Source organism: Haliotis cracherodii, unplaced genomic scaffold (genome assembly GCF_022045235.1).
Source record: "Haliotis cracherodii isolate W230 unplaced genomic scaffold, xgHalCrac1.p SCAF_33, whole genome shotgun sequence".
NCBI lineage: Eukaryota > Metazoa > Mollusca > Gastropoda > Lepetellida > Haliotidae > Haliotis > Haliotis cracherodii.
Genome location: NW_027266290.1, coordinates 2,673,858 through 2,686,355, shown reverse-complemented (window position 1 = coordinate 2,686,355; position 12,498 = coordinate 2,673,858). Strand labels below are relative to the sequence as shown.

The window sequence follows — 12,498 nt, the reverse complement described above, 5'->3', positions numbered from 1 at the left end:
ATGGATTCTTGTGCCATTTTATCCAGCAGAAAATAATGCTATCATTTGAAATAAAATTACCATTTCTGAGCATGAGTATTCATAGAAGTTAGAAGTTTAAGAGAACACAATATGTATTAGCGGAATCTTTCGCCGCTCTACCAACCAGGCACGACAACGCTGACAACGCGGGACGTGATATCTGCCCCGAAATGGCCTCTGTCCTCAACTGGCCTCGATTTGTTGTGACGGGGATTTACCTAGTCACGTGACCTCTGTTTGTGTTGCTGTGAGACTTTCTAGTCACGTGGTCTGACGTCAGCTTATTTCCGCCATCAGGAAAAAGATAAACATAGCAGGCGAAAGGACTGAAGAAGAGACAGATTCTCGCCCTCAAGCTCATTTTGGCGGAAGGAAAACCTGCCAGACGTTGACATATTTCAAGATTAAACCTGCACTTGTGTTTGCACGAGCTGACAAGCTGCGAAGGTAGGTTTAAAGAAATTTATCCTTTCTCGACGGCACATGTTTTGAGAGGGGCATCGGGCGCACGGGAGACAAGGCGAGGTGGAAAAGCAGGTTATATTTACCCCTATTTTCTTTAGAACGATGGTATAACGTAACGTGACATCCCACTAGCAAGACAGTGTTCACTGCAACCTAACGAGGTTAATATATATTTTATACCCCATGACAATAACATGCAAATCAACTTTTTCATCACAATGACCTTTGTTTTGAAAATGATGTCAGATTCTGTAGCTTCAAAACAAAGAGCGCGATGTCAGTCACACTTCGCGCCTCGGTACAAATAATCTCCTCATCCCTATACTTCAAACATAGCAAAGACAGCGTTGTGTGGAAGGTAGATGTAAGAAAACATGGATTCAGACAGTTGAGTGTCTGTTGGCCAGCATCAGGCCAACCAGCTGCTTAGGACTCGATTTAATCAATGATGAGCTTGCTACAAAAGCCGTCTGCCAGGCCATGTCTGACGCGACGTCCACTCATGTCTACTGTGCCTATGCATTTCATTTAAACACTTAATCCAGAGATAACTCCGATGGACTCAGATCCATTGTTTTACCTGGATGGGGGGAAGATGTTCTAATGCCAGTGGGAGATATATATTCTATTTATAGACCAACCACTGCATGAGAATACATCGCGCAGCCAAGTTGCTGTGTAAGCCAGCTTGTGTGTGTCTAAACCGTGAACAGTGTTTTTACAGTTATCTTACATTTGAAGCTGTAGTGAATGAAGGCGGCATATACTGTTTTGCGGCAACCAAACTGACTTTCGATCGATATTGATGGACAGCCTCATGCATCAAAAGTGTGACTCATGGTAATTTGCGATCTCATTATCGTCTCCGTGGGAAGAACAGGGTAGTGACGCACAGAAATCAAAGAATCCGACTTGTTCGTGAATTATTTCAGAATAGTTAGTTTGAATGCACTTGTCTGTCTTGTGTCATGATGAGTGCAGATGAATTTAGTTGTACGGAGAGTTCAGTTGAATTGTCTCTAAACATGATTAATGTGTCACTCAGTTTTATTGACGTATGTAGAGGGGATCTGACCACGATGTTATGCTGATAAAAAATCTATTTGCATGACCTTAAATTACTTATTATCAATTTATCTCAATATCTGCTTGTCTTTCTTAACCTAATTTCCCAAAGAGGTCATATAGAAAACAATGTTAGACCAATCCATACATCATATTATTGTTCTGAGTATGGTATATCAGTAAAAATTGGCTTTGCAAGGAGAACTTAAATTTCACTGACTTCAGGTCCAATGAACAAGAAGGGGCTTTGATGTTTAGTTCTATATCTTTGCATTGAATGAAATCTTAAAATACAATGGAATTTAAAAAAATATGGACTTTTTAAGAAAATCCCAATTTTGAACAATGATATGTTTTTCCCCATAATTATTTACCTGCCGAGTCACTTTGTTTGGAGACCGGTGCAGATCCGGGTTGAGAATAGGTCTTCAGCCACCCATGCTGTAGGTTACGACTAACAGGATCGGGTGTTCAGGCTCGATGACTGGGTTGATGCATGTCATCATAACCCAATTGTGTAGATTGATGCTCATGATGTCAGTCACTAGATTGTCTGGTCCAGACTGGATTATTAACAGACTGTCATCATATAGCTGGAATATAGCTGAGTGTGGCGTTAAACAACAAACCCACCCACCTAGTTTTGAACCCGAGATAAATCCAGTATTTGATCAGTGCAATATTATCCACAATATTGAGGCTTCCCCTGGGGTCAGGATCAGAAGGATCCCCAGTACCTCATTTTATTCCAGGAGCCAGTTGAAATTGGGATTGAGTGATTGTGATCTGTGGCTGACTGACTCTGTGTCAAACTGTGGTCTTACATTGGCAGCGTGAATCATTGATGATATGATAAACCACTAGTGAGTCTGGTGGTCCAGATAGGATGCTTTACAGGCCACTGTTATTCCTCTCACTGTTACCAGGCTGTAGAAGTGCTGGTGTTTTACACAGCACAGGGTCTGCTGTTTTCAGAATATTTCTAAAGCGGTTGTGGAGTAGATTTGACAATAAGTGTATGTTGTATGAGGGGGCACGGGTGGCCCAGTCGTCTAAGGTGCCGCGATTTGCTGTGCAGAGTTGCATCCCCTGGACGTCAGAAACCTATGATTGTGGGTTCGAATCCTGGTTCACCCCGATTATGTTTCTAGGTTTGTCAGCACCATACCCGTGCTCGTTGGTTTCACCGAAGTGGTAAACGTCTGATACCTGCATCACTTCGGGCTTTCCTCCCACATTAAGCTTACGCGCCGCGATATAACTGGAATACTGTTAAAAGCGGCGTTAAATCCAACTCACTATGTTGTATAATGGTTTTATCTTTGTTGAACTTGATCAGATACTGTCAGAGGTAGGGCTGGACGAGTGCAAATTTTCTACCCGGGTACCCAACACCCTGTTATCCAGCCCCACTCAGGTGCCGGTTCATTGGTCTTCAGCAACCCATGCTTGCCGTAAAAGGCGACTATGCCTGTCGTAAAAGGCGACTAACATGAGGCCACTAACGGAATAGGGTGGTCAGGCTCGCTGACTTGGTTGATGCATGTCCTTGATCCCAAGTGCGTGGATCGATGCTCATGATATTAATCACTGGATTGTCTGGTCCAGACTGGATTATTTACAGACCATCGTCGTATAGATGGGATATTGCTGAGTGCTGTGATAAACAACAAACCAACCAACCAAGATGGAGGTCATGGCATTAATCTGTTGACAAGATAAGCTTACGAGGCATGTTGATCACTCATGAAGCAGACTCTATGAGCCACATGATTGACACCTGCAGCAAGGTGCCCCCACCAACATGTCGCCGCTGCACGAATGCATTCATCCTGGCTGCAACTAGCACAGCTGGAATGTGCATGGAAAGCATGTACATCAGTCACCACCATTAACCTGCTTGTCTCAGGTTTTGCTTGTTTTTGTTCAATGTTGCACTCAGCAACATTCTCTCTACATCACAACAGCTTCAGCCTTGTCAATATTGGAGTCTGGACCAGTCAATCCAGTGATGGCATGTGGTCCTGCGCACAGGTCACAAATCAGATTAAGTTAAGTAACATCGGATGGGCGTCCGTGTTCGGCAGTTTGGCTCCTGGGTGTTCCTAGGGCTTCGGTCCTGCCCCACACTGAAGCACATGTAGCACATGTGGTGTCTCCTTAGGCAAGTGACTTTGTTCGAATTGCGCCTCTGTTCACCGCGCAGTGAATGGGTACCTGGTACGATGAGATGGCATTAGTTGTTAACCTTAAAGTGCCTAACAGGCAGCTTGGGTTGTAGACTCCCCAGGGAGCTGAGAATGATTGTTGAGTACACACTGATCCATTGACCAGGGTAATAAATCTCTAAACTCTTAGAGCATGATTATGGAATACAGCACCATATTGATTGATTGATTGATTGATTGATTGATTGATTGATTGACATTATCTGTGATCAATGATCCACTCTGCTTGGGTACAATGACATGCAATCAACCATGTCACCGAGCATGACCGCTCTGCTCATTAAATTGTTTTCACACAGCAAGCATTATTAGCATTGATTAGGTTGCTTGGGACCTGTTCTCACCCAGAATCCCCGTGGAGCTTGTGTCAAGTGTTCCATGAACAAAGGAACCTTTGGTAAGAGATTTGGTGGTACTGTGTCAAATATTTGTCAAATCATTCATTAAACTTAAATGTTAATATTGATCCAAATGGGAGAAAAAATCACTTTGACTGAACATTCATTCAATTGCATCTTGCAAACTGTTAACAGGATTAAATATTTAATTATTACTGTATTATAACTATGAAAAAGCTGCAAGATTGGCGATGTGGTGCTGAATAATAATCACTCACAACTCATTATATATCAGAATTAATTTGTTTTTATTCTTTTTTTTTAGTGTTCATTAGCATGATTAGGGCTGTTACAATTCACTTGCGTATTCGGTGAATCGAACCGTAACCATTCATGAATTGAATTCGTTATTTGTGACCGATAGAATCGAATATTTATGAATATGCAGTCATGTTCATTTACATACCCTGTATCTAAAAATATCCATAAGAACATATTAAATGCATAGATTTCCCGAAAGACAACACTCTTATAACATTTAATTTGACAGTAATGTGGTCACTGGTCATTGTCGTATTTGAGCAGATACTACCACCTGGATAAGTGCAGTATATAAATGTATAATATATTAATAATTAACAAACCATGTCAAATAATTTGTGTTGCTTTTGTTTCATTGAATATAACAAATAATACATCAACTGCTGACTTGTAATTGTATTCATGAATAAATATTCATATTCGTTACCCTATATTCGTGATACAAATCGTATTCGCCTCATAGTGTATTCGGTGCAGCCCTAGTGTTCATAATCAGGTCAGATTAACAAAACAGGGGCAGGGGGTAGCCGAGTGGATAAAGTGTTCGCTTGTCAGGTCAAAGGCCTGGGTTCGATTCCCCACATTGGGACAACGTGTGAAGCCCATGTCTGTTGTCCGTTGTCGTGATATTGCTGGAATATTGCTGAAAGTATTCACTCACTCTCTCATGATCTGAATATTAAAATGCGATCGCACTTCTAGTGTATGTGAGAAGGTCGACTGGTGCGATATCAGTTGTTCTCTCTAGGGCATTGCCTGCGTGTCTAGCTTAAGACTTCTCATTAGGCCATGTAAAAAACCTTCTTGTTACTCTTAACTCAGCAGTGTGGAAGGATTTACTTTTTTATATTATTTCATTTATCAGGTTATAAATCGATTATAAACACCATGATTCTCATGTACCATCTGACTTTTTGGGGCTCACATCCTGTGTCTTGAAATATGAATAAATCGGCCCAGGGCCATGGAGATCACGGCTAGGTTCCCCTGCGTAACCATTACATAGATAACAGCAATATTGGTCATTTTAAGGCTCTTCCTGTCCCTGTGAAGTTTCGGAACTACTGTGGGTATTGGTTGGTCACCGGATTATGGAGACAATTGAATGGGTGGGCCAGTAGACTGTCTGAACTATGATAAGACCGTCTCCGTGGTCTAGTGGCAGAGCATCCACCTCGGTTAAAAAAGGTTTGTGTTTGTTTAGATATAATTATATCATAAATTCTGCAACAGGGGCGGGGGATATAGCCATGTTAGTGCCAAACTCTGGATCTCATCTGTTTTTCCTGTCGGTCAGTTTTGTAAACAAACTAAGACAATGTGAAAGGCCTTTATGGTAACAGCATGGCAGAGTGTTTACATGGAGTTGGTAACATGGCTAATCAATTATATCATCTCTGTTTAGATCTGTAAGGGTATAGGGGTTTATCTAGAGCTGCTCAGGAGGTAAATATTCTGCTCCAAGTCTGGAGCAAATGTCAGTAAAAATCTCAAATTGTAAATATAAAATTCCCCATTCATGTTTTTAGAGTTATAGCTAATCATGCTAATGTTATTACTCTGTAATTAGCTGTAGAGGTAACTATATTACTGAAAACAGGATAATTACAGAGGAAGACGTTTTGATGCTTAGTTTAACATTATTGCAATGTTAAAATACCTCAGAATTTAGGAATATATGAGCTTTCAAAAATCCAATTTCTGAAGAAAATAATTATTTTTTACTCAATGTTAAAATACCTCAGAATTAAGGAAAATAAGAGTTTTAAAAAATCAAATTTTTAATAAAATAATTATTTTTTACCCAATTTTCCTGCCAGGGCACTTGGTTTAAAATCCTAGATCCCTGGTGGATCTCCATAAACCTAATGATATTAGCATCAACTCCATGATCTCATCCAAGCATCTTACAACATTCTGGGCATTGATGTTGAATAAATTCTGAGATTTCTTTAATTAACAACACAGCTGATCAATACCCACATCTTGACTGTGTCAGTTTCTAAAGACGGAGTTTGTGTTTTCTAACCCTGTGTATGAATTAGGTCGATGAAATCATTGAGGACGTAATATTGTTAATTGCCCGTGGAGCTCATCAATAAAAGACTTTATGATTCTCACACAGCGGAACAACTGAATGATAGATTCTAAACCCACAGCAAACAGCAAGAGACGAGTATGTTCCGAGGGTATTATCACACATAATATTGAAATAGACCGCCGTGATCTGTGAACATGCCTTTCATGTAATGCCAGATGATGGCTCCTGTTGTGGCATAGTGAGAAGTCTTTGAGTCCGAACGTTTCATCATCGAAGATGTGACTGTTTATTGCTGGGGCTGATATCAAAATTGATCTCATTGTTTTTTTGCCAAATGATTTCTTGAGGGCCAGAGATGCCGTCAAATATGGACCCTGTTAAAAGGGAATCTAAAGTCTTACATGACATCAGCATTCCAAATAGCTGCCTGCCTGGCCATTTGTTTTCTGGGGAATCCAGTGGATATGCCGATTTGTTTTCAGAAACCTGTGCTTGTCATAAAAGCCGACAAACAGGATGGGGTAGTCAGACTCACTGACTTGGTTGATGCAAGTCATCGTGTCCAAGTGGTGTAGGTCATTGCACATGGATTGTCTGGGACAGACTTGATTAAAATTTACTGACCGTCGTCATATAGCTGGAATTTGAGTGTTGGGTTAAACAACAAACAAACAAGCTCAAGCAACTTCAAATTGATTGGGTTATGGTGACTTATTTTTCATATTTTCCACCATGACACAGCATATCTAGAGCTCTACCAGGATTCAAGTCCTAAATGATACTGCTATATGCCTGGGGTGGTCGGGTAGCCTAATGGTTCGTCACACCGAAGACCTGGGTTCGATTCCCGACATGGGTACAATGTGTGAAGCCCATTTCTGGTGTCCCCCGCCTTGATATTGCTGGAATATTGCTAAAAGCGGCGTAAAACCAAACTCACTCACTCACACCTGCTATATGCCTGGGTGCCATTGTACAAAGCGATCCTACCACTAAGGTGATCGTAACTTCCATACCTTAACATAGACTTATGACAGTCATAGTGATAAGGTTGTTTTGTACAACGGCACCCTGACCCGTGAAGATCTTCAGCAACCCATGTTTGCCATAAATGGCAACTATGCTTATTGTAAGAGGCGCCTAATGGGATCAGGTGGTCAGGCTCGCTGACTTGGTTGATACATGTCATCGATACCAATTGTGTGGGTCGATGGTCACGATATTAAACGCTGGATTGTCTGGTCCAGACTTGATTATTTAAAGGCTGCCATCATATAGCTGGAATATTGCTGAGTGTGGCGTTAAACAACAAATAAACAAAAACCAACAGCACCCTGGAAGATCACCACAAAATAGAATCATTCTCAATGGTCTCAATGGTCTTCATTCAGCATCAGTACTGACCTTGTTTTGGTGAGTATTGGGGAAATCACACAAATCTGTTGAATTTAATACAGTCGTGCCCCGCTTATACGGACTTCAGATATCCGGAAACCTCGGTTCCCGGACGATTTTCATTCAAAACGAAATAATTACTATACAAATATACCCGTATAGCCGGAAATTCAGTTTCCGGAACCGGGCGGTCATTTTCATACACAAAACACTGAAATGCACTCAAAATTGTCTTACTTATCCGGACAATACACTTCCGCTGGTGGAAATCCTTTGATTCGTGAGAAGTCAATTAACCAAGTGACACTGAGTTACGTTTGAGACGAGCTTGTTTATTGTACATGTAATCCCCTTCGATAAATATGGCGTCTGTGGAGGTCAGAGGTCAAAGTTGACCTTGATTACGTATTACGAGAACATTAAGAGGAATTGTTTTATATCTAGGGATTAAGATTACCTTGTGTATTTTACATAATTGAAGGGAAGTAACTCTTCCAGTAAGAAGCTGGTTTCAGTTATATGGAAATTCGTTTATACGGACGAATTGTGAAATGACGCAAGTGTCCGTATAAACGAGGCACGACTGTAGTAGAATCAATGAGGCTCGCTGATGCTATTCCCAGATTCAATTGATTTGAGTGATTTCTCTGACTTTAACCATGTTATGATTGATGATTTTGCATCCTGGCCTATAGTTGTGACACTGGTTTAATTTCTGCACGTTCAGCGAATTTGTGGCTCAGAATCAACTGCAATAACATTGTCAGAATGGATTAAAAATACTACTCCTAAAGAAGTTAAGGACCACTGATTCTTTCATATGACTACAGTTAATCAATCATGCCAAGACGGACTATGTATAGTAATTAGAAAGAATCGTGTCTTCCTGAACTATATTTAGTAGCGTATAGAGATGGTCTACAAACTACAGACTTCAGCATGTGTGTACAGGAGGACTCTGTGTGTCATGTCCTATTGTACAGAGACCCGTAGAGATCCGGGGTAGAATAGGTCTTCAGGTCTTCTTCAGTAAAAGGCGACTATGCTTGTCGTAAGAGGCGACCTACAGGATTGGGTCAGGCTTGCTGACTTGGTTGATACATGTCATCGATACCAATTGTGTGGGTCGATGGTCACAATATTAAACACTGGATTGTCTGGTCCAGACTTGATTATAATATTTACAGACTGCCATCATAAAGCTGGAATATTGCTGGGTGCGGCATTAAACAACAAACAAAGAAACGAACACATCATCAGTATTCATGATCAGTATTTTTGATCAGTATTCAACTGAAAATAAATGTAAGCTATAACTTAAATGTTAGCTATGTACACTCTGTTTTGTGTTTGTCCATCCCCATCCCAAACAAAGTATGGTATTGCTAAATGGAAACAGTCTGTACGAATAAGAAACATGGGCACCTTTTTCCAATCACTTGCCCAGTAAATGGGCTAAATATTCGTGAACTACATTCAGTGTGCTGTACTGGATAAGTCTTGGCTTCCAGGTAAACAGGCTCAAAAGAAATGTTACAAGGTACGTAGAAAATTCAATAATGGCAGCTGTCACCACCAGCTGTTAGGAAGACAGTATTTGTTGATTGTTAATCATTGTGTCAATTTCCTTTATAATCTGAAACTGTTTGTCCTACGAGCGTGGTGTGTGTGTTAGTGACCTGATGATGATTATTTAGTTACGGTTATGAATCGTTATTATGGTTATATTTATGTAACAGTCTGATGATTTTGAAAATTTTAACTTTTTTTAGAAAAAAAACATGCAAGGAGTAACCATGGTAACTAATAGGTGGTTCATTGAATTGTTACATATACTTGTAGGTAATGTTCACCATGACATTTAAGAAATTTTTTATTGATAATTGTTGGTGGTAGGCAAATTGTTGACTGAAGGTGAAGAGAAATAGTTGAAGGGGAAATTCATGGTACACAAACTACACATACCGTATTCGATGTAATAAGCGCCCCGCTCTAATAAGCGCCGACGGCGATATTTGCTAATACGTGTATATTGGCAAGTGAACAATCCCAATTAGCACTCCTTCCAATTGATCAATGTACACAAGACTTATTTATTCGAGTATAATGCGGAGTCGTGTTTTATATGCATCCTTAATTATGCGGCAATTAAATTCTGGAAAAATATATCTGTTGTATATTAACAGTTCAGGCCGTCAGCCTTAACAAAGAAATGTATCTTTCAACTCTGTTTTTTTTCCCACCAAAATAATATTTCATTAAGAGCCCCCTATTTCTAATTTTGAGAGCGCCCTGGGCGCTTATTACGTCGAATACGGTGTATCGTGGAATTGGCTCAATCTTTAAGACTGAATGCGATATGTCAGCTTACCTATGTGGGAGGCAAGGCCACAGTGATGCAAGTTGTAGGTGTTTACCACTTTAATGTTTGTTTGTTTGTTTGTTAAACGTTGTACTTGGCAATATTTCAGCTATGTGACAGCGGTTTGTAAATAATAGAGTCTGGACCTGACAATCTACTGATTGACAAATTGAGCATCGTTCCATGCATTAGGGATACAATGGCATGCATCAACCGAGCCAGCGAGCTTGACCACCCGATCCCGTGAGTCACTTCTTATGACAAGCACAGTCGTCTTTAGATGTATCATTGGATATCCTATTTTCAACTATTATTCCACTGCGAATATTTAAATATATTACTATATTAGCATTAGTATTAGACAATGTTAAAAGAAAATTAAGTTCTATTTATATTTCTGTTCTTTGTCTACTTTAAGCATGTCAGGAGAAATTACAGTAATATTCATGTCATTCTGTTCACTGTTGACTTTAGGAGGAATTATTCGTGAGTACATTTATAGATCATTTAGGAGTCGTGTTTACCGCCATCAGCTGTTCATTTCATTGGCATGCAGGAGACAACAATCTGCCGTTATCAAATTTCTAGGTCTTCGACAATGTGTGCTTAGATGGGAATTTAATATATTCATGAAATATCGACTGTTGTAAATGGTGTTACAGTTTGTTGGCAAAAAATATATTATTTACATTCCAGACTGAGACGGTACACAATTTCGCTGTCTATTTCCATGGTAGTGCATTAGGTATCAGAGGAAATACTATGGAATTTTCCTGTATTAAGAAATGGCAATTCATGATACAAGGAATATTGCTCAAGGTTTTCTTTTTTGTTTAATTAGCAATAATTAAGTCGCTTATCTATGACAACAATGCGATAATATCGTGGAAACATGGCCTAAGTCAATCCCTGGAAACCTGAATAATTACCAAGCTTGAATAACATCCATTGACACTGACTGTGGAAGTTGAGAATTGATGTAAGAACTTATATGTTGCAGGGTGTGGAATAATTTTATAACCCGAAAAGACAGTCGGGCTGTTTGAAGGTGTTGCCTGCCCACCTTCAAAGTTACCCACCTGCATTCAGACATTATAAATAGTGAAAAATTGCAACAAAAAGTAAGTTAGAATCATGCAAACAATAACTTGAGAATCAACAAGGAGTTATCAAAAACTGAATACGTAAGCAATCTTAAAATTATCTGTCAGACAGTCGGGCAGTTGGAGGAAATATTTCGTGCAGCCCGATGCAAAAGTTACCAGCCACGGGCAAGCAGGCAGTTATTTCAGAACTGGTGTGTTGTCATTTTTAACAAGTATCATTTTGATTTGGGTTCTAATGCTTTGAGCCAATGATCATGTTGAGTATTTAGTCACATATTTTAGTTTCGGTTATTAATAGTTTTCTGTGGTTTTATTAATATATTTTTATTCCCTTGGTCCAGTCTTTTTGCATTTATTAATTGACCATTAACCCCCAGAGTATCTTGAATATTGATTCCATCAGCTGATCACTTCCAGTGTAAGTTCTTGGACATCGCCAAAAACTGGCGATAACGTTGTATAAACAAACAAGATAAAATATCCACTCCTTCCACACTTGATATTGACATGTCCAGGCTGAAGTACATCTAGCTGTAATCGTTGGTAATCATGGTAAAGGTTCAAGTGTATCCTCAAGTAATAAGTCTCTACTAACATAAGTACTTAGCACTTGTCAAATATAATAAGAGAGTGGAAATTCTCAGGCCTGATTGGACCGTGGCTTTGATTGGAGTTGAAGTTGAGTGAGGGAGAAATGGGCTTCACATAGTGTATGCAATGCATGTGTGGAATTGAACCTGGGCCTCGGCGTGACGAGCAAGCGCTTGAACCCCTGGGCTACCCCCACCCCCCCTTGGGGTGTATGTTCATTATGAAACCTTATTAGTGTTGGAATTGACCCGTGAGGAGAGAGGGTAGAATAGATCTACAGGAACCTTTCTTGCCGTAAAAGGTGACTATGCTTGTCCTAAGAGTTGACTGACAGGATCGGATGGTCAGGCTCGCTGACTTGTTTGATACATGTCAATCATGTTGATTCATTCCAATACTGCTTTATAATGTTGACCACCTCCGTGGTCTAGTGGTAGAGCGTCCGCCCGGAGAGCGGAAGGTCCGGGTTCGATCTCAGACCGTGTCAAACCAAAAGACGTTAAAAGGTGGTACTTGTTGTTACCCTGTCTGGCGCTCGGCATTAAGGGGCTAAAACAAGGACTGG

General features: G+C 40.1%; 1 protein-coding gene across 1 annotated transcript in view; it reads left to right on the top strand.

Moving 5' to 3' along the window:
- Nucleotides 1-324: 324 nt before the first annotated feature.
- Nucleotides 325-12,498, top strand: part of LOC139477363 (protein yippee-like 2) — a 55,017-nt gene continuing 42,843 nt past the window's right edge. The window contains exon 1 of the mRNA XM_071259918.1: nucleotides 325-468. The gene's annotated coding sequence lies outside the window, so the exon portion shown is untranslated. The remainder of the gene's footprint in view (nucleotides 469-12,498) is intronic.